The sequence below is a fragment of the Bos indicus genome, chromosome 3 (assembly GCF_029378745.1).
Source record: "Bos indicus isolate NIAB-ARS_2022 breed Sahiwal x Tharparkar chromosome 3, NIAB-ARS_B.indTharparkar_mat_pri_1.0, whole genome shotgun sequence".
NCBI classification, from domain to species: domain Eukaryota; kingdom Metazoa; phylum Chordata; class Mammalia; order Artiodactyla; family Bovidae; genus Bos; species Bos indicus.
The window spans coordinates 32,961,323-32,984,218 of record NC_091762.1 but is presented as its reverse complement, the minus strand read 5'-3'; the positions used below and the strand labels follow the sequence as shown (position 1 = coordinate 32,984,218).

At 41.3% G+C, this 22,896-nt stretch overlaps 1 long non-coding RNA gene across 1 annotated transcript in view; it reads right to left on the bottom strand.

Annotated features, from left to right (window-relative positions):
• Positions 1–21,905, bottom strand: part of LOC139179988 (uncharacterized) — a 75,888-nt gene extending 53,983 nt beyond the window's left edge. Inside the window, exons 1-2 of the long non-coding RNA XR_011564297.1 lie at positions 21,792–21,905; positions 17,544–17,586 (exon numbers count right to left, since the gene is read on the bottom strand). This is a non-coding gene — a long non-coding RNA (uncharacterized lncRNA). The remainder of the gene's footprint in view (positions 1–17,543; positions 17,587–21,791) is intronic.
• Positions 21,906–22,896: the final 991 nt, after the last annotated feature.

Here is a 22,896-nt window from a genome sequence, read left to right as displayed (position 1 = left end):
TTGGTGATGGACAAGGAGGCCGGGTGAGCTGCAATTCATGGGGTCGCAAAGAGTCGGACACGACTGAGCGACTGAACTGAACTGAACTGAGGGTAGTTCTAGATCAAACTCATAAGAAGTTCAGCTTTCTCTGCTCTATCAGTATTATTTTCACAGTAACCTCAGAGAGAGGAAACTAACATAAAACAAGAAAAGAAAAAGAAAGGAGGGAAGGATGGGAAGAAAACAAGAAAATAACTCTTAATCAAAATTGCTATTGAAGTCTGAATAACATTCCAAAATCATACATATCCTAGATTAAAATAGCTAGTGACATCTAGAACAGTCCCTGATTAAAAACAGCAAATAAATATAAGTGTGTTTTTGGGCTAAGACAAGTGGAATAAATTCCTGCAACAATTACCTTATTCTCCAAGATTCTGGTGACTGTTTTCCAACATCTTTCTTTGGTTTAATGTCCTTACCTCTGATTTTTATAGTCTACACAATTGGCCCTGATTTCCAAGATAAGCTTGAAAATATGAAATTGATCCCATAGCTCTAAGAGGGAAAAGCTGACAAGAGTGCGCAAGAATGCTCTAAAAATAAAGTTTTACTTAGATATAGCCAATTACATAAATTTCGCGTTCTTAAAATGAATGTTGTTTGCTACTCATCCAAAACAGCCAACATTCAGTGAACTGTCCAGGGTACTGAACTTCCTCTGCCTTTAATTCTCTTAGACAAATTTCACCCGAGGATCTTCAAAAGGAGACTAAAGCCAACATAACAAACCATGTCCTTAACATCGTGTTTATAATAAACACAATAAAAAATTTCAAAGGTTTATTATTAATATATAGGAGAGAGCAATGACAACAGAGAAAATGCAAAGTAAAAGTATTGAAGGAGGGTCAATATAATACTGTCCAGATAAACAATACGTTGTTGGTATGGTTCAATTCAAGGTAGAGTGTGGAATATCTAGAGAATTTGCAGATTTTAGATTAGGTTCTATTAATATTTCTCCTTCAGAAAATATAAAAAAAAGAAAAATAAAAAGACAATCTTGCTTATGAATATGGATGTAAACATCTTTTACAAATGTTGGTAAACCAAGTATAGCAATATAGAGGAGGATATTACATAACAACAAAGTTGAGTTTATTTCAATAATGGTACTGGAAGGCTGATTTATCAGTTAAAAAGAGGAAAATTTTATGAATATCTCAAGATGCAGAGAAAACATTTGACAAAAGTCAACTGCATTTGTAGTAATTTTAAGTAAATTCAAGGAAGAAAATGACAATGAAAACACCATGACTCAGAACCTATAGGATGCAGTAAAAGTAATGCTAAGAGATAAATTTATAGCAATACTAGCCTACCTCAAGAAAAAGAAAAACATCAAATAAACAATCTTTTCTTATACCTAAAGCAACCAGAAAAAGAAGAGCAAAAAATCCCAAAATTAGTAGAAGGAAAGAAGTAATAAAGATCAGATCAGAAATAAATGAAAAAAATGAAGGAAGCAATAGCAAAGATCATTAAAACTAAAAGCTGTTTTTTTTGAGAAGATAAAATTGGCAAACAAATATCCAGACTCATCAATAAAAAAGGGAGAAGATGCAAATCAATAAAATTATAAGTGGAAAAGGATAAATTACAACAGACAATGCAGAAATGTAAAGAATCATAAGAGACTATTATGAGCAACTATATGCCAATGAAATGGACAATCTGGAAGAAGTGGACAAATTCTTAGAAAAGTACAACCTTCAAAGACTGAACCAGGAAGAAATAGAAAATATGAACAGACCAATCATAAGCACTGAAATCAAAAGTATAATCAAAATCTTTCAACAAACAAAAGCCCAGGCTCAGATGGCTTCACAGGTGAATTCTATCAAACATTTAGAGAAGAGCTAACACCTATCCTGCTCAAATTCTTCCCAAAAATTGCAGAGGAAAGAAAACTCCCAAATTCATTCTACAGGGCTACCACTGAATCCACATCTCCTGCATTGGCAGTCGAATTCTTTATCACTAAGTCACCAGGGAAGCCACCCTGATACCAAAACCAGCCAAAGATATCACAAAAAAGAAAATTACAGGCCAATGTCACTGATGAACATAGATGCAAAAATCCTGAACAAAATTCTAACAAACAGAATCCAACAACACATTAAAAGAATCATACACCATAATCAAGTGGCATTTATCCAAAGGATGCAAAGAATCTTCAATATACACAAATCAATCAATGTGATACACCATATTAACAAATTGAAAGATAGAAACCATATGATCATCTCAGTAGATGCAGAGAACAATTTTTCACAAAATTTGACATGCATTTATGATTTTAAAAAACTCCCCAAGAAATCAGCATAGAAGGAACCTACCTCAACATAACAAAGGCCATATATGACAAACCCATAGCAAACATTATTCTCAATGGTGAAAAACTGAAAGCATTTCCTCTAAGATTAGGAACAAGACAAGGATGCCACTATTATCCAGTATAGTTCTAGAAGTCCTAGCCATGGCAATCAGAGAAGAAAAAGAATTAAAGAATGCAGATTTAAAAAGAAGAAATAAAATTCTCACTGTTTGCAGATGACATGATACTGTACATAGAAAATCCTAAATGTGCCACCAGAAAATTACTAGAGCTAAACAGTGAATTTAATAAAGTAGCAGAATATAAAACTAATATACAGATATCTCATGCATTCCTAGACACTAAAAATGAAAAATCAGAAAGAGTTCCATTCATCATTGCAACAAAAAGAATAAAATTTCTAAGCCTAAGGACTTCCCTTGTGGCTCAGCTGGTAAAGAATCTTCCTGCAGTGCAGGAGACCTGGGCTTGATCTCTGGGTTGGGAAGATCCCCTGGAGAAGGGAAAGGCTACCCACTCCAGTGTTCTGGCCTGGAGAATTCCGTGAGCTGTATAGTCCATGGGGTTGCAAAGAGTCAGACACAACTGAGTTACTTTCATTTCACTTCCTAAGCATAAACTTACCTAAAGAGACAAAAGATCTGTATGCAAAAAACTATAAGACACAGATGAAAGAAATCAAAGATAACACGAACAAATGGAGAGATATATCATGTTCTTGGATTGGAAGAATCAATAGTGTGAAAATGACTATACTACCCAAAGCAATCTACAGATTCAATGACATCTCTATCAAATTACCAATGGCATTTTCCACAGAACTAGAAAAAAAATGTACAATTTGTATGGAAACAAAAAATACCATGAATAGCCAAAGCAATCTTGAGAAAGAAAAACGGAGCTGGAGGAAACAAGCTTCCTGACTTTGGACTATACTATGAAGCTACAGTCATCAAGATGGTATGGCACAAAACAGAAATATAGACCTATGGAACAAGATGGAAAGCCTAGAGATAAACCCACGCACCTATGTGCACCTTATCTTTGACGAAGGAAGCAAGAATATACAATGGAGAAAAGACAGCCTCGTATATAACTGGTGCTGGGAAAACTGGACAGCTACATGTAAATGAATTTAGAACACTTCCTAACACCATATACAAAAATAAACTCAAAAAGGATTAAAGACTTAAATGTAAGGCCAGAAACTATAAAGCTCTTACAGGAAAACATAAGTAGCACTCTTTTTGACATAAATCACAGCAAGATCCTCTTTGATCCACCTCCTAGAGTAATGGAAATAAAAACAAAAGTAAACACATGGGACCTGAGTAAACTTAAACCTTTTGCAGAGCAAAAGAAACTATAAATAAGATGAAAAGACAACCCTCAGAATGGGAGAAAATAATCACAAATGAAGCAACTGACAAACGATTAATCTCCAAAAAATATAAGCAGCTCATAGAGCTCAATAAAGAAAAACAAACAACCCAATCAAAAAATGAGCAGAAGACCTAAACAGACCTTTCTCCAAAGAAGACATGTAGATAGCCATTAAACACATGAAAAAATGCTCAACATCACTCATTATTAGAGAAATGCAAATTGAAACTATAATAAGATATCACCTCACACCGAACAGAATGGCCATCATCAAAAAAAAAAAAAAAGCTAAAAACAATAAATGCTGGAGAGGATGTGGAGAAAAAGGAACCCTCCTGAGATGGCTGGATGGCATTACTGACTCGATGGATGTGAGTTTGAGTGAACTCTGGGAGTTGGTGATGGACAGGGAGGCCTGGCGTACTGCAATTCATGGGGTCGCAAAGATACGGACACGACTGAGTGACTGAACTGAACTGAACTTGCACTGTTGGTGGGAATGTAAATTAATCCAGCCACTATGGAGAACAGTATGGAGATTCCTTAAAATGCTAGGAATAGAACTAACATATGACCCAGCAATCCCATTTCTGAGCACATACCCTGAGAAAAACAAAATTCAAAAGACACATGTACCCCAACATTCATTGCAGCAGTATTTACAATAGCCAGGACATGGAGGCAACCTAGATGTCCATCAACAGATGAATGGATAAAGATGATGTGGTACATATATACAATGGAATATTACTCACACATAAAAAAGAACAAATTTGAGTCAGTGGAAGTGAGGTGAGTGAACCTAGAGTCTGTTATGCAGAGTGAAGTAAGTCAGAAAGAGAAAAATAAATATTGTACCTTCATGCATATATATGCAATCTAGAAAAATAGTACTGATGAACCTATTTGCAGGGAAGGAATGTAGATGCAGAGATAGAAAACAGACTTCTGGACACAGTGCGGAAAGAGAGGGTAGGACAAATCGAAAAATGTGGCATTAACATGTATACACTATCATGTGTAAAATAGATAGATAGTGAGGATCTGTTGTATAACACAGGGAGCACAGCCTGGTGCTCTGTGACAACCTAGAAGGCTGAGATGGGGGGGGTAGGGAGGCTCAAGAGGGAGGAGATATATATATATATATATAAAATCAACCATAATTATATATACAGATAAATATACCTATATAAATATATATTTAAAATATATAATTTTATAAAAAATATATATTTAAACTCTATATAAATATATCTATATATCTATCTATATAAATATATCTATCTATGTAATTATGGCTGATTTGCATTATTGTATGGCAGAAACCAACAAAGCATTGTAAAGTAATTGTCCCCCAGTTAAAAAAAAAAGTAATTTCCTTACTCTGAAAAAGATAGTCTCAAAAATCTACTGCAATCATCTGAGATTTGGAGCAGAACAAGTGCCTGATAACATCAGTATTTTCTATGTTGTACCAAAAGTTGTAGCTATTACAAAAAGGCAAAGAGAGAGAGAGGAAGAATAGAAAGAGAGTAAATTTATATCAAAGTGTATATAAAAAATAAAGGAACAATTTGTAATAGTTGATATAATTATGTATATAGAAAATCCAAAAGAATAAACAGATAAATCATTAGAATTTAAAAATGAGCTTGCCAAAATTTCTGTACAAGTAAATATACAAAAATTAACTGCATATTTATATATCAGCAGCAAACAAAACAATAGTATATTATTACTTTGAAATACTATAAACATATTAAACACCTATGAATAAATCTTTTAAAATATTTATTATTTTAATATGCAGAAATCATACTCATGATCAATTCAATAAAAATTCCAACTCTGTGTATATATCTGCACACACATATGTGGACCTTAACAATCCGATCCTAAAATTTCTACAAATATGTAAATGGCAAAGAATAACTGAGGCACTATTAAAGAAGAGATACAAGGTGGAAGAATTTGATTTATTGGATGTCAAGATTTATCATAAATCTACTGTCAATAAGGCTGTCATATTGGCTCCTAAATAGAGAAATAGACTAAAGGAACCAGAGAAAGAACTTAGAAACACACACACATACACACACAGACATATTTTGAAACTTGAATTAAGACAAAGATTGTGGAGGCAGGAAAAATGACAACATATAGGAACCTAGTTTCCCCTTTCCTTGACAGAGATCAACAATTAGACAGCTATCCACAAATAAAACAACTCTAGAGGATCTCTAGAGCCTACTTAAGAGGTCTTAGTAATAGAAGAAAAAGTCCCAGAATAATTACACAAGAAGAGAAAGAAGACAGCTTCATTTTCGTCTTGATCATCCCATTCCACAAGTCAGCATTGTTCAGCACCAAGAACTAATCTAGCTAGAAAGACTTGCTCTCACAATGAAAGGAAGAATGGGATGAATGACCAGATGCTCCAGTCTCTCAGGACGCTATGCAAAGATCTTACTTTGGTTTCATCCTACCCAGACTGGCAAAGCTAAGACATACAAGGCTGGCTAGAAACAAGGAAGAAAAGCAGAGGCCATTATTAGCAGATGCACGGTGGGAGTGAGTACAGTTCAGAAAGACCTGCTCTACAGACAAACTAAGAACTTTTCACCACTGATAAAGCAATGGCCAACACAGCCACTATAGACCCCCTGCATATTCCACCAGCTTCTCCCCCATAGGTATACATACTTGCTGATGCCAGCTGCCTGAGTCCCTCCTCACTTTCTCCCCTCCTTGCCTTTGCTGGACCCTAGGAACCACACCATCAACCATCCAAGGCCCCTGTGGCTCCTTTATTGCAAGACTTCAGCCAGGATTTCCCCAGCTGACCCTCACCTTTGTGCTCATAGGAATGCTCTGGGCTAGCCTGTCCAGCTGTTCACCTGCACCCACTGGCTTGTCACTGGCCTCCACTACAGCATGCATGCCCAGGGAGAAAGTGTGTAGTCACAGGTTAACACACAAATAGCCAAGATGCCCATAGCTGCTTGTGGGCCCAGATCAGTCCTTGTCTTCTGTCATTGGCTGGTATCCTTGTGCCTACATATAGCTAGTTCTTCCAGCTGTGCATCTGCATGCCCCAGCTTGCACCCTATCATTGTTTTCACTGCAGTGTGTGCACCCAGGGAGAGAGTGTGCAGCCACAGGAAGAGAATGCTCATAGCCAGGACCTCTGAAGTTGCCTTTGTTGGTCGTTGCCCTTACCACCTGCTCTGGCCCTCATCATGTGTGTGTGTCTGAAAATGGCCTACTACTAGGAATCTGCATCAGACTGCCGCAGCCAAAATATATGCATACCACTGGCCACCACTACTGCTTGCTCTGGTACCTAGCTACTGGACTTGGAGGTGCTACTGAGGACCCCACAGGTGCTGTAGCCCTTGTGGACCATTTGCAGTGCTTACCAAGAACCACAGAGTGGGTGCTGTGGACTCCAGTGACTTGAGCTAAAAAGACATCACATCCCCCAGGACCCAAGGCCACGACACAGCCCCACATGTGGCACCCTGTAGCATTAACGTTGTGAACCTGCATGTCCCCAACTATAGGTAAAAGGCTTTCCTTAAAGTCAGTCCATAAAGTCTGGAAGAAATGACTCCTTTTTCAAATGCATGAAAATGTACACAAGATTATAGAGATCATGAAGAATCAGAGAAATATGACTCCACCAAAGGAATACAGTAAACCTCCAGTAATTGGTCCCAAAGAAATGGAAATCTAGGAATTGCCCACAAAGAATTCAAAATAATCACTCTAAAGATGCAGAGAACTACAAGAGACCATAGATAAACAATTTAATAATATTGAGAAAACAATAAAGAACAAATGAGAAGTTCAACAAAGAAGTAGAAAACATTAAGAAGAAACTCTGGTGATCATTTTGTAATGTACAGAAATATCAAATCACTGTTATTCACCAGAAACTAATATAGTGGCTTAGGTTAATGACAGTTCAAAAACAAACAAATGAACTTGTAGAAAAAAAAATATCAGATTTGTGGTTACAGAGGAGGAGAGTCAGGGAAGGAAGAATTGGATGAAGATAATCAAAAAGAACAAACTTCAAGTTGTAAGATAAGTAAGTACTAGGGGTGTAATGCACAACCGGATTAATAAAATCAACACAACTGAAGTTATATATAAAAGTTGTTAAGAGAGTAAATACCAGTAGGGCCTACATGGGGGCTCATTGTTAAAATGGCTCATTATGTTGACCTCATAAACAAAGAATGAAGTCACGGTGACCCTCGAGACTGATCACATTACCCAGGCGACTTTCTGTTTTCCCTGCTGGTGCCTACTTTCTCAAGGCTACGCCACCACCGTATTCCAGACCTCAGCCTATGTGACCACAAGACTCTAGCTGCGGACTGAAAATTGACCACCCCCTCAGAGAACTTTCCACTGGCAGGGTATAAGAAGGATCCTGTCAGAGAGGGAGGACACTGGTTCTTCTCAAAGGTCAGTCACCCTCTCGTTTTCCCTTTAATAAATTTTCTTTTCTTGCCTGACAACCTGGCTCACTCTCTTTTTCTCTACACTTGTCTTATATTCTGGTGCCAAAACCCAGGAGGGAAGATCCACCGCGACTGGGTGGGCTCCTCTTACGAGCCCACACCCGGTGGCCCCCTCCCTTGGACCTTGCAGAGAAACTGAGACGATCTCCCCAGGATGGGACTCTCCACTTGCCTTGCTGGACTGACATCCACACACCGGCCCACATTTCATCCATTGGTTACAAGGGTGAGTGAAATCGATCCTCTCCTTGTTTTCAAGTCCTAGCGCTAGGTAGGAGGATCCCATGGCCCTCAGGCCCTTGGCCTTGTGCCTCAGTCTGACTTTAAAATAGGGGATGCCAGTTTCAAAGCAGACTGTTATTACTCTCTGAGAAGATCCTGAGAATGGGGACGCCTTTTCTCTTGGGCCTTTCTCCTCGCTTTCCCTTGCCCTTGTCTACTCTTCCTATTTGGTCGCAATGGGAAATCTCAATCCCAGCCCTCAAAACCCACTCCTTTAGGATGCCATCTCTGAAACCTAAAAGCCTTGGGTTTCCAAGGGGAGATTAGACCAAAAAGACTTATTTACTATTCTAACACTGTCTGGCCACAATACAGACTTGATAATAGGTCCCAATGGTCAGAAAATGGAACTCTCGAGTATAATACTCTACGGGACCTTGATAACTTCTGTGGCCGCAACAGCAAGTGCTCAGAAATCCCTTATATTCAGGCTTTCTTCACTCTCAACCCTCTGTCTATGACTCCTGTCCTACTTCTCAAACACTCTTAGCCTACTCTGGGCCACATCTTCCTAATACAATGTCTCCCCACCCCCACCCCTGATCCCTGTTCAGACTTTGCTTCTTCCTCCTTTGACCCTTCTGATCACAGCCCACCTCTTATAGCTCCCACTCCTGTTGCAGCCACATCAGATCCAGTTCCACAACCTCCACTTTACACCCCCTCCTCCCTCCCTCCTTCTCAAGTGCAGACCACTGCCACTGCTCCCAACCCTCCTCCCTTGCCTGTTCCAGAGGCAAGCTCTGAGACCTCAGCCTTACCCTCTACCCTGAGGGTCCCAAGGCTCTACCCCAACCTCCCTAGGTCTCCTCCGTATACTCAGTCCCAAATAACTTTAAAGCAGGACCCTGCTCCTTTCCCTGCTTCACTCCTCCCTTTATGGGAAGTAGCTGGAACAGAAGGCATTGTTTGGATTCTCTGATCTATCTCAAATTGAAAAGCGTCTTCACTCCTTCTCCTCAGACCCTGATAATTATCTAAAAGAATTTAAATATCTTATCCATTCTTATGACATGACCTGGCATGATATTTACATCATACTTTCCTCCACCCTCCTCCCAGAAGAGAAGAATCAAGTATGGCAAGCCTCTCAGCACATGCTGATGAGATACACAGGACTGACAACACTAAGCTTGTAGGGGCCACGGCTGTCCCCAGAGATGATCCCAACTGGGATTATCAGGCAGGAAGACTTGGACGAGCAGCCTATAATCACATGGTTTCTTGCCTCAGTGTGGGCCTTCAAAAGGCAGGACATAAAGCTGTCAACCTTGATAAGCTTCAGGAAATAGCTCCAAGACTAGTCGAAAAACTGGCACAATTTCTAGCCAGGTTAACCGAGGTCCTACAAAAATACACAAAATTAGACCCCACTTCAACAGAGGGTACCATTGTCCTCAACACCCATTTTATCTCCCTATCTTCCCCAAACATCCAAAAGAAACTAAAAAAGGCAGGAAAAGACCCTCAAGCCCATCCATGAGACCTTTTAAATTTGGCTTTTAAAAATTTCAATAACTAGGAAGAGCAGGCAGAGCTAGAGAAGGCCCAAGGAGATCAGGCCCAACACCACCTTTTAGCCAATGCCCTACATGGCTCCAAACCTCCATCAAGCAACAAACAGGAAGCTGCCACCTGGGCCCTGCTTCGTATGTGGCAAAGAAGGCCGCTGGGCCTGCTCATACTTAAAGCCAAGGCCAGACCCGTGTCCCCTCTGTGGCATAAAAAGACAGGTCAACTGCCCAAACCCCCTCTAGGAATCTAGACATCCTTTCCTGGTCCCAAGCAGGAGTCCTCAGATCCAGCTCTTCCCAGCCTCCTTGGACTTTGCTGATGAAGATTGAAGGTGCCCAGGGCCCCAGGCCCCGACTCTCATCACCTGTATGGAGCCCAGGGTAACTCTCACAGTGGCAGGTAAGCTGATCTCTTTTCTCATCAACATGGGGGCCACTTACTCTGCTATGCCTGCCTACTTTGGAAAAACCAAGGTCTCTCAGGCCTCTGTTATGGGGGTTGATGGTTTACTATCTACACCACGAATAACTGAGCCTCTACCTTGCACACTTCAAGGTACCCCATTTTCCCATTCTTTTCTTGTACTCCCCAAATGCCCCACTCCTATTCTTGGGAAAGACTTTCTCTCAAAATTCAAAGCTTCTGTTACTATTCCAAGTCCACCTTCCAACCTAGCCTGGTTACTGCTCCTCAACCCTACCTCCTCTTCTCCCCTCCACCATTTCCTTCCTCATCCAGAAACTCCATAGTTTAGTATACAGACAACCCATCTGTCACCTCTCACCATGCTCCAATTCATATCTATCTCAAAGACCCTACAAATTCCCCAATCAACCACAGTACCCTATCTCCCCAAAATGTCAACAGGCATTAAAACTTATCATCACTAAACTCCTACATCAGGGTCTCTTGTGCCCAAGCCACTCTCCCTGTAACACCCCTATCTTACCTGTGAAAAAGCCAAATGGCTCCTATCACCTGGTCCAGGACTGAGATTTATCAATGCGGCTATTATCCCCATAGACCTGGTAGTCCCTAATCCCTATACTCTCCTCTCTCTCATTCCCTCCTCCACTACCCACTGCACCATTCTAGACCTCAAGGACACCTTCTTTACCATCCCTTTACACATACACTCTCAAGACCCTTTTGCCTTTACCTGGATTGATCCAGACAATTATTCCTCCCAACAGCTGACATGGACAGTCCTCCCACAAGGCTTTTGTGATAGCCCTCATTTCTTTGGTCAAGCTCTAGCATCAGACCTAACCTCTCTTGACCTTATTTCAAGTACTGTCCTCCAATACATGGATGATTTCCTCCTTTGTTGTCCTTCGTTTACACTCTCTCAACAACACACTATACAATTCCTCAATTTTCTATCCTATTGAGTATCTCCTACCAAGGTTCAGCTCTCTCTCCCTAGAGTCACATGTCTTGGAGTCCCTTTTAACACCAATGAAAAGATATATTACTACCAAAAGAAAGTCCTTTATATCCAATTTATACTCAGTCCTACCACTCCCTACATCAAAAACAGAGATCCTGTCCTTCTTAGAGTTAACTGGATAGCTAAGCCTCTGGATTCCCAATTTTGCCTTACAGCAGTAAAAACAACCCATATATTAAGCCACCCAAGGAGATCTTTCAGAATCCCTAGTTCAGCCTTTAACACCCTTAAGCAAACCATTCTTTCAGCCTCAGCTCTAACATTTCCTGACCTTTCTCTCCCCTTTATACTCTATATTACTGAGAAACACAAAATTGCCACAGGAGTTTTGAAAAAAAATTAGGGCCCCTCCTTTACCCCTGTCTCTTATCTATCAAAACAACTAGATACCACAATTCAAGGATGGCCAGCCTGCCTATGTGCTTTGCCAGCAGCTGCACTGCTTGCTCAGGAAAGTAAGAAACTTACCTTTGGAGCACCCACTTTCATTCATTCACCACATGACTTAAGGATTTACTCTCTCACAAATCCATGACCCTCTGTCCCCTTCACACATCCAACTAATTCATGTCATCCAAGTTTCCCTTTGAACACTGTCCTACTCTCAACCCCACAACCCTTATCCCTAATTCTTCTGAGCCTCCCATCCATACCTGTAAAGAGGCATTAGAAGACCTGATGCCCCATGTCTCCCACATTTCCTCAATCCCTTTGAATAACCCTGACTTTACTTGGTGTATTTATGGCAGCTCCTTTACAACAACAGAAGGAAAAAAGGTAGCTGGATATGCAATTTTTGCTGACAGTGGAATTATTGAATCACAGCCTCTCCCTCTGGGAACCTCATCCCCAAAGGCAAATCTTGTTGCACTAACTAGAGCACTTACTCTTGCAGCTAAAAAGAGAGCAAACATATAAACTGATTCTAAATATATTTTCCACATCATACACTCACATGCTGCCATCTGGAAGGAACAAGGGCTCCTATCTACCAAAGGCTCTTCCATAACTAATGCCCCACTTATACTCCAACTGTTAAATGCAGCTAACATGCCAACTGAAGTAGGCATCATACATTGCCAAGGTCACCAAGAAGCCTCAGACCCCTGGTGTTGCCCCATGAAATGGGGCAACAATGCTGCAAACGGGAAAGCAAAACAAGCCTCACTCTAATCACTGGTCACAGCTCAACAACTCATAGCATTCCCCAGCATAAAGCCCCTTTTCCTCCCTGAAGAAAAAACACAATTACTACAAGAAGGAGCACAACCACAAGGAGACTGGTTACAAAAACAGGGCTGCTATGTCCTTCCCCAATCTCAGGCTACACAGATTCTTATGGACATTCATCAATGCCCTACAAAAAGGCACTAAACCTCTTTATTACCTCTTTAGGCCTCTTATCACCTATCCTAACCTTCTTTCTCATCTGCAAAAAATCACGCACTCTTGTGTTATCTTCTTCTAAGTCTCACTGCAGGGAGCCCTACAGCCTATTCACTCATTTCCAACACAAGGCTTGAGGGCATATCCCAGGAGAGGACTGGCAAATAGACTTCACTCACATGCCTCCAACATGAAAAATAAAACTCAAGCTCACTCTAGTAGACACTTTCTCAGGGTAGATTGAGGTTTCTCCTAATAGATCAGAAACCTCCTCAGAGGTAATACAGTTTCTCATATAAGAAATCATCCTTCGCTTTGGCTTCCCATTCATTCTCCAATCTGATAATGGGCCAACTTTTATCTCCCAAATCACTCAACAAGTAGCCCAATCCCTTGGCATAACCTGGAAACTACATATTCCTTACAGACTCCAATCATTGGGAAAAGTAGAAAAGGCAAATTCTATTCTCAAAACACACCTAACCAAACTATCTCTAGAACTACAAAGGTCATGGACCAAACTTCTTGCCATGGCTTTGACTCACATTAGGACTACTTTCGGAGAAGGCAATGGCAACCCACTCCAGTGTTCTTCCCTGGAGAATCTCAGGGACAGGGGAGCCTGGTGGGCTGCCATCTATGGGGTCACACAGAGTCGGACATGACTGAAGTGACTTAACAGCAGCAGGACTACTTCACGAGAGCCCTGTCTTTCCTCAGTCCTTTTAAGCTCATGCACGGACCTCCTTTTCTCTTAGGTCAATTACCTACTGAGAGCCCCTTGCTGGGAGATTATCTTCCTGCCCTTAACCTAGAGATCAAGTCCTACTTAAGACCTTACACCATAGGGATCTTCTGCCTTGATGGACTGGTCCATTTGAGCTCATTTTAACCACACCACCAGCTGCTAAACTGACTGGTCACTCATCTTGGTTTCATATCTCTGGATTAAAATGGGTCCCAGGAGACTCTCCATCCCCACCAGGAAACATTCCCTGTGTGGACACTCCTTGCTACTTCAGCACTGTTCTGGGACCCATCAGGCTTCAGTTGGTTCAAAATCTCAAGGAAACAGAATAGCCAAAAACAAATATCAATAAGTAAAACAAAATCAGATGTACTGGTCACTAATTGGACTAGGATTTCTTCTACTTACCCTATTTGCAATAGGACTTTACTCTGTGTCTCCCCCTGAGTGGACTATCATTCAAAAGCTTTCCCTCTGTTTTACCTACTTCTTCATAGTTCTTGTCCCTTTGGGCCTCCTCTTACTGTGATTAGCTTAGATGAACTCATTATCCACTTTCCTTCACATAGTGTCACAAGCTCTTGCCTTTCCAGGAGGCTCTCTCATCACTAATTTCCCTTCATGCCTAAACTTTATAACTTATCTTTGGCTCCAGGGAGATTTAATAGATTTCACACCAATTCAAATTTATTTCTACACTTGGGTTCTTATCCTTATTGGTTCTCTACCTAGACATGAGACACACCACCTGGTGTCACACCATGATTTTACTCTTGCTTCTTTTCCTTTTACAGCCCAAACTTCACATTCATACACTGCCTATATCTCACCCTGCCTCAAACCTTGCCTACCTATTCAGAACTCTAAATCTAACCCATCATTTACTCAATACCTCAAACTTGACCCTGGCCAGTAACTGTTGGATCTGCTTGTCCATATCCTTGCCTGGAGGATTGGCAATCACCATTTCCACAGATCAATGGACTCAGGCAAACACTTCTTTTTATCACACATATAGAGGAGAATATCTTTTTATCATACATATGTTATTTATATTCAATTGATCAAATTCATAATCCCAACAAGATATTGACTCCCCTCCTTACATATCTCACTTCTACTCTTAAAGGACCACCTATAAGAGGACCCATCACCTCTGATGTTCGTCTACAACAAGAGGCTCCTTTCTGTTTTTCTAGACAAAACTCTATAAACAATTCTTACCCCCAACTAGGAACTATGCCACTGCACCTCTGTAATTATACTTCATACCTTCCCTTCAGGTGATCTGTCTACAACATCTCAGGAACTGCAGGACATTCTCTTACTTTCTTGGGAAGGCTCCCTTCAACGTGTGGTGTGAATACTCCTCTTGTAGGGGCTACACTGGTGAGTTCACTGTCAGTCTCAGAAACTACTAACAAGTTGCCAGAAAGACTCCTATTTACTATTGATGTCAGCTGTTGTCTTCTTACTCCTGGAATATTTTTGTTATGTAGAACTATCACCTACTTATGTCTTCCCACTAATTGGACAGGAAGATGCACCATGGTATATCTAGCCCCAGATATTTCCATCGCTCCTAACAATCAAACCCTCTCTATCCCACTAATTCATAACTGACCCAAATGGGCAATTCAATTCATTCCTCTATTAATCAGTTTAGGAATAGTGGCTGGGATTGGAACAGGGACCATGGAACTCACAACCTCTTTAAATTACTACTGAAGCCTTTCTAAAGATCCCACCGAGAGCCTAGAAGAAATAGCTACTAGCCTTATCACTGTCCAGAACCAGCTAGATTCCCTGGCAGCCATGGTCCTCCAAAACAGAAGGTAATTAGACCTTCTAATGGTAGAAAAAGTGGGCCTATGTCTATTTTTGGAGGAAGCTTGCTGCTTCTACAACCAACAAATCAGGCATTGTAAAAGAAGCAGCAAGAAATCTGACAAACAGGTCCTTGAGGATACATCAACACCTCAGTAACTCATGGGAACACTGGCTAAACAATTGAAATTGGATACCCTGGGTCCTACATTTTCTAGGCCCTCTCCTTCTACTTGCCTTTATTCTAACTTTCAGCCCATGTTTAATGCTTATTTTTCCAAAATTTCTTCAGGACCATTTATGAGCCTTCACCAACCAAACTATCTATGAGCTACTTCTAACTCACTCAAATTATCAAAAGCTTTGACCTCACACAAATCCCCTTGACCTACATTTTGGCCTTTTCTTTTCTCACTCCTGCAATGCCACTGTTCTACAGGAAACAGTTACGGAAGACTGAACTTTGGCCCTTATCCTAAATCAAAAATCTGTGAGATGGGGCCTATTTGGGGGTTCATTGTTAAAATGGCTCATTATGTTGACCTCACAAACAAAGAATGAAGTCACAGTGACCTTTGAGACTGATCACATTGCCCAAGCGACATTCTGTTTTCCTGCTGGCACCTATTTTCTCAAGGCTATGTGACCACTAGATTCCAGACTTCAGTCTATGTGACTGCAAGACTCCAGCTGCAGGCTAAAAATTAACCACCCCCTCAGAGAATTTTCCATTGGCGGGGTATAAGAAGGACCCTGTCAAAAAGGGAGGACACTGGTTCTTCTCAAGGGCCAGTCACTTTCTTGTTTGCCCTTTAATAAATTTCCTTTTCTTGCCTGTCTGCTCAGTTCACTTTCTTTTTCTCTGCACTCACCTTACAAATACCAACAGTTATAAGACAAGGAAAGTTTTTTTTCTTTCATTTTATTTTATGTCTATACGAGATGATGGATGTTGATTAAATCTATTACGATAATCATTTCATGATGTATGTAAGTCAAATCATACATTGCACACCGTAAACTTCTGCACTGCTGTATGTCAATTATACCTCAGTAAAACTATAAGAATAAAAGGAACCAAACAGAAATTTTGAAACTGAAGACTACAGTGACTGAAATGAAAAAATTAATACAGAGCTTCAACAACAGATTTGAATAAACTGGTGAAAGAATCAATAATCTTAAAGACAAATCAATTGAAACCATACAATCAGAGAAACAAAAAATAAAAAGAATGAAAAGGAATGAAGAAACCAGTGGGACACTATCAAAAGAAATAATGTATGTATCAATGGAGTCCCAGAAGGAAAAGAGAGATAATGGGGTAGAATTTTTATATAAGCAAATGATGGTATACTGCTGCTGCTGTTGCTAAGTCACTTCAGTCATGTCCGACTCTGTGCGATCCTATAGACCGCAGCCCACCAGACTCCTCCGTCCCTGGGGATTCTCCAGGCAAGAACACTGGAGTGGGTTGCCATTTCCTTTTTCAATGCATGAAAGTGAAATGTGAAACTGAAGTTGCTCAGTCGTGTCCGACTCTTCGAGACCTCATGGACTGCAGCCTGCCAGGCCCCTCCATCCATGGGAGTTTCCAGGCAAGAGAACTAGAGTGGGGTGCCATTGCCTTCTCCTAAAGATGGTATAGAACATCCCAAACCTGGGGAGAGACATGGATATCCAATTTTGAAGCTAACTATTGTTGTTCAGTGATGAAGTTGATAAGTCACCTCAAAATGTCAATCCCAAGCAATATTATCCAAGACACATAATAATAAAACTGATTTAAATTAAGGCCTAAGAGACAATTTTAAAAGCAGCAAGAGGAAAATATTTGGTCCTATATGGGAACTGGCATAAGGCCATCAGTAGATTTCCTTGCAGGCCAGGAAAAATGGAATTGATATATTCAAAGTGCCAAAAAAAAAAAAAAAAAGGAAAAGACACTGCCAACTAAGAACACTCAGCAAGGCTGTCCTTCAGAAAGAAGAGAAAATAAAGATTTTCCCTAATAAACCAAAAGGGTTTCCTCACCATTAATCTTCTTTGCAAAAAATGCTGAGTGGAGTCCTTCAAGCTGAAACAAAATGATACTTATTAGTAACATGAGAACATATGAAAATGTACAACACACCAGTAAAGGCTAGCATATAGCCATTTTCAGAATACCATGTGTGCATGTGTGCTAAGATGCTTCAGTCATGTCTGACTCCCTGTGACCCTACAGACCATAGCCAGCCAGGCTCCTCTGTCCATGGATTCTCCAGGCAAGGATACTAGAGTGGTTTGCCATGTTGTCCTCTTGGGTATCTTCCCAACTCAGGCCAGAGATTGAACCTGTGTTTCTTACACTTCCTGAAGTGGCAGGAGTGTTCTTTACCACTAGTGACACCCAGGAAGCCCTCAGAATACCATAATATTGAATTAATATGGTGTTACATATTAATTACTAATTATAACATAAAGGTTTAAGGAGGAAAGCATTAAAAGCAGCAATAGTTTCAACTGTTAATAGGTATGCAATACAAAAAGATGTAAATGGTGACATCAAAAACAGAGGGGGAGTAAAAGGATAGAGTTTACACAAACATAAATATAAACTATCAGTATACTTCTGAAAAATATTCTACTTTATCATTAATTTTTAAATGCAGATTAAATAGCAAACCTCTGGCAAACTATAGTTTAAAATTACATATCTTCTGTAGGGCCCTATAGCTCAGGGGTTAGAGCACTGGTCTTGTAAAATTACATATCTTCTACTTAAATCCGATTAAAAAAAAGAATAGGGTGGCCCTAAGATGGCGGAGGAATAGAACGGGGAGACCACTTTCTCCCCCACAAATTCAATGAAAGAACATTTGAACGCTGAGCAAATTCCACCAAACAACTTCTGAATGCTGGCAGAGAACATCAGGCACCCAGAAAGGCATCCCATTGTCTTCGAAAGGAGGTAGGGGAAAAAATATAAAAGATAAAAAGAGAGACAAAAGAGGGAGGGATGGAGATCTGTCCTGGGGAGTCTTAAAAAAGAGAAAAGTTTCCAAACACCAGGAAACACTCTCACTGGCGAATCTGTGGCGAGCCTTGGAACCTCAGAGGGCAACATAATCAGGAGGAAAAATAAATAAAAAATTAAACCCCACAGATTACGTGCCTAAGGCAACTCCCAGTGGAGAAGCAGCACAGATGCTTGCATCTGCCACTAGCAAGCAGGGGCTGGGCTGGGCAGGGAGGCACAGGCTGCATTGCTTAGGGTAAGGACCCGGCCTGAATGTCCCGAGGGCAATCTGAGGGAACCAATTTGAGATAGCAAACCAGACTGTGAGATAGCTATCCCACGAAAGCCCTAACCTAAGAGACATTATTTGCCAACAAAGGTCCGTCTAGCCAGTTCAGTTCAGTTCAGTTGCTCAGTCGTGTCCGACTCTTTGTGACCCCATGAATCGCAGCATGCCAGGCCTCCCTGTCCATCACCAACTCCCGGAGTTCACTCAGACTCACGTCCATTGAGTCAGTGATGCCATCCAGCCATCTCATCCTCTGCCGTCCCCTTCTCCTCCTGCCCCCAATCCCTCCCAGCATCAGATCTTTTCCAGTGAGTCAACTCTTAGCATAAGGTGGCCATAGTACTGGAGTTTCAGCTTCAGCATCATTCCTTCCAAAGAAATCCCAGGGCTGATCTCCTTCAGAATGGACTGGTTGGATCTCCTTGCAGTCCAAGGGATTCTCAAGAGTCTTCTCCAACACCACAGTTCAAAAGCATCAATTCTTAGGCGCTCAGCTTCCTTCACAGTCCAACTCTCACATCCATACATGACCACAGGAAAAACCATAGCCCTGACTAGACCAAAATCACTGCAGATGGTGACTGCAGCCATGAAATTAAAAGACACTTACTCCTTGGAAGAAAAGTTATGACCAACCTAGATAGCATATTGAAAAGCAGAGACATTACTTTGCCAACAAAGGTCCGTCTAGACAACGCTATGGTTTTTCCAGTGGTCATGTATGGATGTGAGAGTTGGACTGTGAAGAAAGCTGAGCGCCGAAGAATTGATGCTTTTGAACTGTGGTGTTGGAGAAGACTCTTGAGAGTCCCTTGGACTGCAAGGAGATCCAACCAGTCCATTCTGAAGGAGATCAGCCCTGGGATTTCTTTGGAGGGAATGATGCTGAAGCTGAAACTCCAGTACTTTGGCCACCTCATGTGAAGAGTTGACTCATTGGAAAAGACTCTGATGCTGGGAGGGATTGGGGGCAGGAGGAGAAGGGGATGACAGAGGATGAGATGGCTGGATGGCATCACTGACTCGATGGACGTGAGTCTGAGTGAACTCTGGGAGTTGGTGATGGACAGGGAGGCCTGGCGTACTGCAATTCATGGGATTGCAAGGAGTCGGACACGACTGAGTGACTGAACTGAACTGAACTGAAGACACCACCAGGTCGGCTCACAGAACAAAGAACTGAGCAGAGCTAGCCGGCTGTGGACTGGCCCATCCCCCACTGGAGACAGGCAAGCGAGGGCAGCCAGAGCCAGAAGGGGGCAATCGCGGCCCTAGAGAGGCATCATCTACAAAACTGCAAGCAGGCTTTGTTGCTAACCAAGACTCCTTGGGATTCTGGATGATCGACATCCATCAGGAGGGTCGCAGCCAGAGATCAGCTCACCAGAAGAGACACACGGCACACCTGAGAAGGCGCACCTGTTGTACATCCAGAAAACCGAGCGGCAGGGACAGGGGAGGCAATAAGTCACAGCTGGCCAAGCACCTGGTCACCTGAGCTGCTCGGACTGGGGAAGGGCACAAAACGCAGGCCCAATCAAGTCTGCACCTTTGTGGAGTACCTGAGAACCTGAACCTGAGCAGCTTTGACCTGGGAAGTGCACTCAACCCAGGACCGGCCTTAGACAGTTCCTGGTGGAGCAACCTAGAGCCTGAGCAGTGTAGACTGGGAAAGCACACACACCGTGAGCCGGGGCAAACCCAGTGTGGCCGAGACACTGGGAGCACTCCCCACAGATGCCAGTGATATTTGTTTGCAGTGCTCCTCCCTCCCCACAGCACACCTGAACAAGTGAGCCTAAAAAAAGTGACCACCACCACCCTCTTGTGTCAGGGTGGAAATTAGACACTGAAGAGACCAGCAAACAGAAAGAGGGAACAGCTTTGGAAGTGACAGTTGCAATAGATTAAAACCATGCAGTTAGTGCCAACTACATAGGAATGGGTCTACAGATCTTGAGAAGTGTAAGCCGGATCAAGTTACTATCTGAAAGTGAACTGACCACACGCTGTCCACAACAACACCACAGAAAGTCCTGTATTTATTTTTACTATTATCATTAAATTTTTTTAAATTAAAAAAATTAAGTTCTCTAATACTCCTTTAATTTTCATTTTAATAACTTATTACTACTTTGCAAAAAAAGACCCTATTTTTAAAGCAAACTTCACATATATATATATTTTATAACTTTTGTGACTTTGTTTTTTTCTTTAATATTGTATTTTTGAGAATCTAACCTCTACTCTAGATTTTTAATCTTTGCTTTTTGCTATTTGTTATCAATTTTTTACCTTTAAGAACCCAATTTCAGTACCCATTTTCACTTGAGAGTGAAATTACTGGCTAGATTGCTCTCTCCCTCTTTGGACTCTCCTTTTTCTCCACCAGGTCTCCTCTATCTCCTCCCTCCCCCTTCTCTTCTCTATACAACCCTTTGAATCTCTTTGTGTGTTCCGGGCTGTGGTGAATACTTAGGGAACTGATTACTGGCTGGATCTGTCTCTTTCCTTTTGATTCCCCCTTTTATCCTCCTGGCCACCTCTCTCTCCTTCCTACCTCTGCTTTTCTCTGTGTAACTCCATGAACACATATGACTGGGGAGAGCACACAGGGAAGTGATAACTGGCTAGTTTGCTCTTTCCTCTTTTGATTCCCCCTCTTCTTCTCCTGGTCACCTCTATCTCCCTCCTCCCTCTTCTTTTCTCCATGTAACCTTGTGAACCTCTCCAGGTGTTCCTCACTGTGGAGAAACTTTACATCATTAACGTAGATGTTTTATCATCAGTGCTGTATAGATGGAGACGTCTTGAGGCTACTGTAGGAATACGACTGAAAACCAGAGGCAGGAGGCTTAAGTCAAATCCTGAGAACACCAGAGAACTCCCGACTCCAGGGAACGTTAATCGACAGGAGCTCATCAAACGCCTTCATACCTACACTGAAACCAAGCACCACCCAAGGGCCCACAAGTTCCAGAGCAAGACATACCATGCAAATTCTCCAGCAACACAGGAACATCGCCCTGAGCTTCAATATACAGTCTGCCCAAAGTCACACCAAATCCACTGACATCTCAAAACTCATTACCAGACACTTCATTGCACAGCAGAGAGAAGAAATCCAGCTCCACCCACCAGAACACCGTTACAAGCTTCCCTAACCAGGAAACCGTGAAAAGCCACATGTCCAACCCCACCCACAGTGAGGAACCTCCACAATAAAGAGGAACCACAAACTGCCAGAATACGGAAAGGCCACCCCAAACACAGCAATATAAACAAGATGAAGAGACAGAGAAATACCCAGAAGGTAAAGGAACAGGATAAATGCCCACCAACCCAAACAAAATAGGAAGAGATAGGGAATCTACCTGATAAAGAATTCTGAATAATGATAGTGAAAATGATCCAAAATATTGAAAACAAATTGGAGTTACAGATAAATAGCCTGGAGACAAAGATCGAGAAGATGCAAGAAATGTTTAACAAGGACCTAGAAGAGATAAAAAAGAATCAATATATTATGAATAATGCAATAAGTGAGATCAAAAACGCTCTGGAGGGAACCAACAGTAGAATAACAGAGGCAGAAGATAGGATTAGTGAGATAGAAGATAGAATGGTAGAAATAAATGAAACAGAGAGGAAAAAAGAAAGAATTAAAAGAAATGGGGACAACCTCAGAGACTGCTGGGACAATGTGAAACGCCCCAACATTCGAATCATAGAAGTCCCAGAAGAAGAAGACAAAAAGACCATGAGAAAATACTTGAGGAGATAATAGTTGAAAACTTCCTTAAAATGGGGAAGGAAATAATCACCCAAGGCCAAGAAACCCAGAGAGTTCCAAACAGGATAAACCCAAGTGAAACACACCAAGACACATATTAATCAAATTAACAAAGATCAAAAACAAAGAACAAATATTAAAAGCAGCAAGGAAAAAATAATAGATAACACACAAGGGGATTCCCATAAGGATAACAGCTGATCTTTCAATAGAAACTCTTCAGGCCAGGAGGGAATGGCAGGACATACTTAAAGTGATGAAAGAAAATAACCTAGAGCCTAGGATACTGTACCCAGCAAGGATC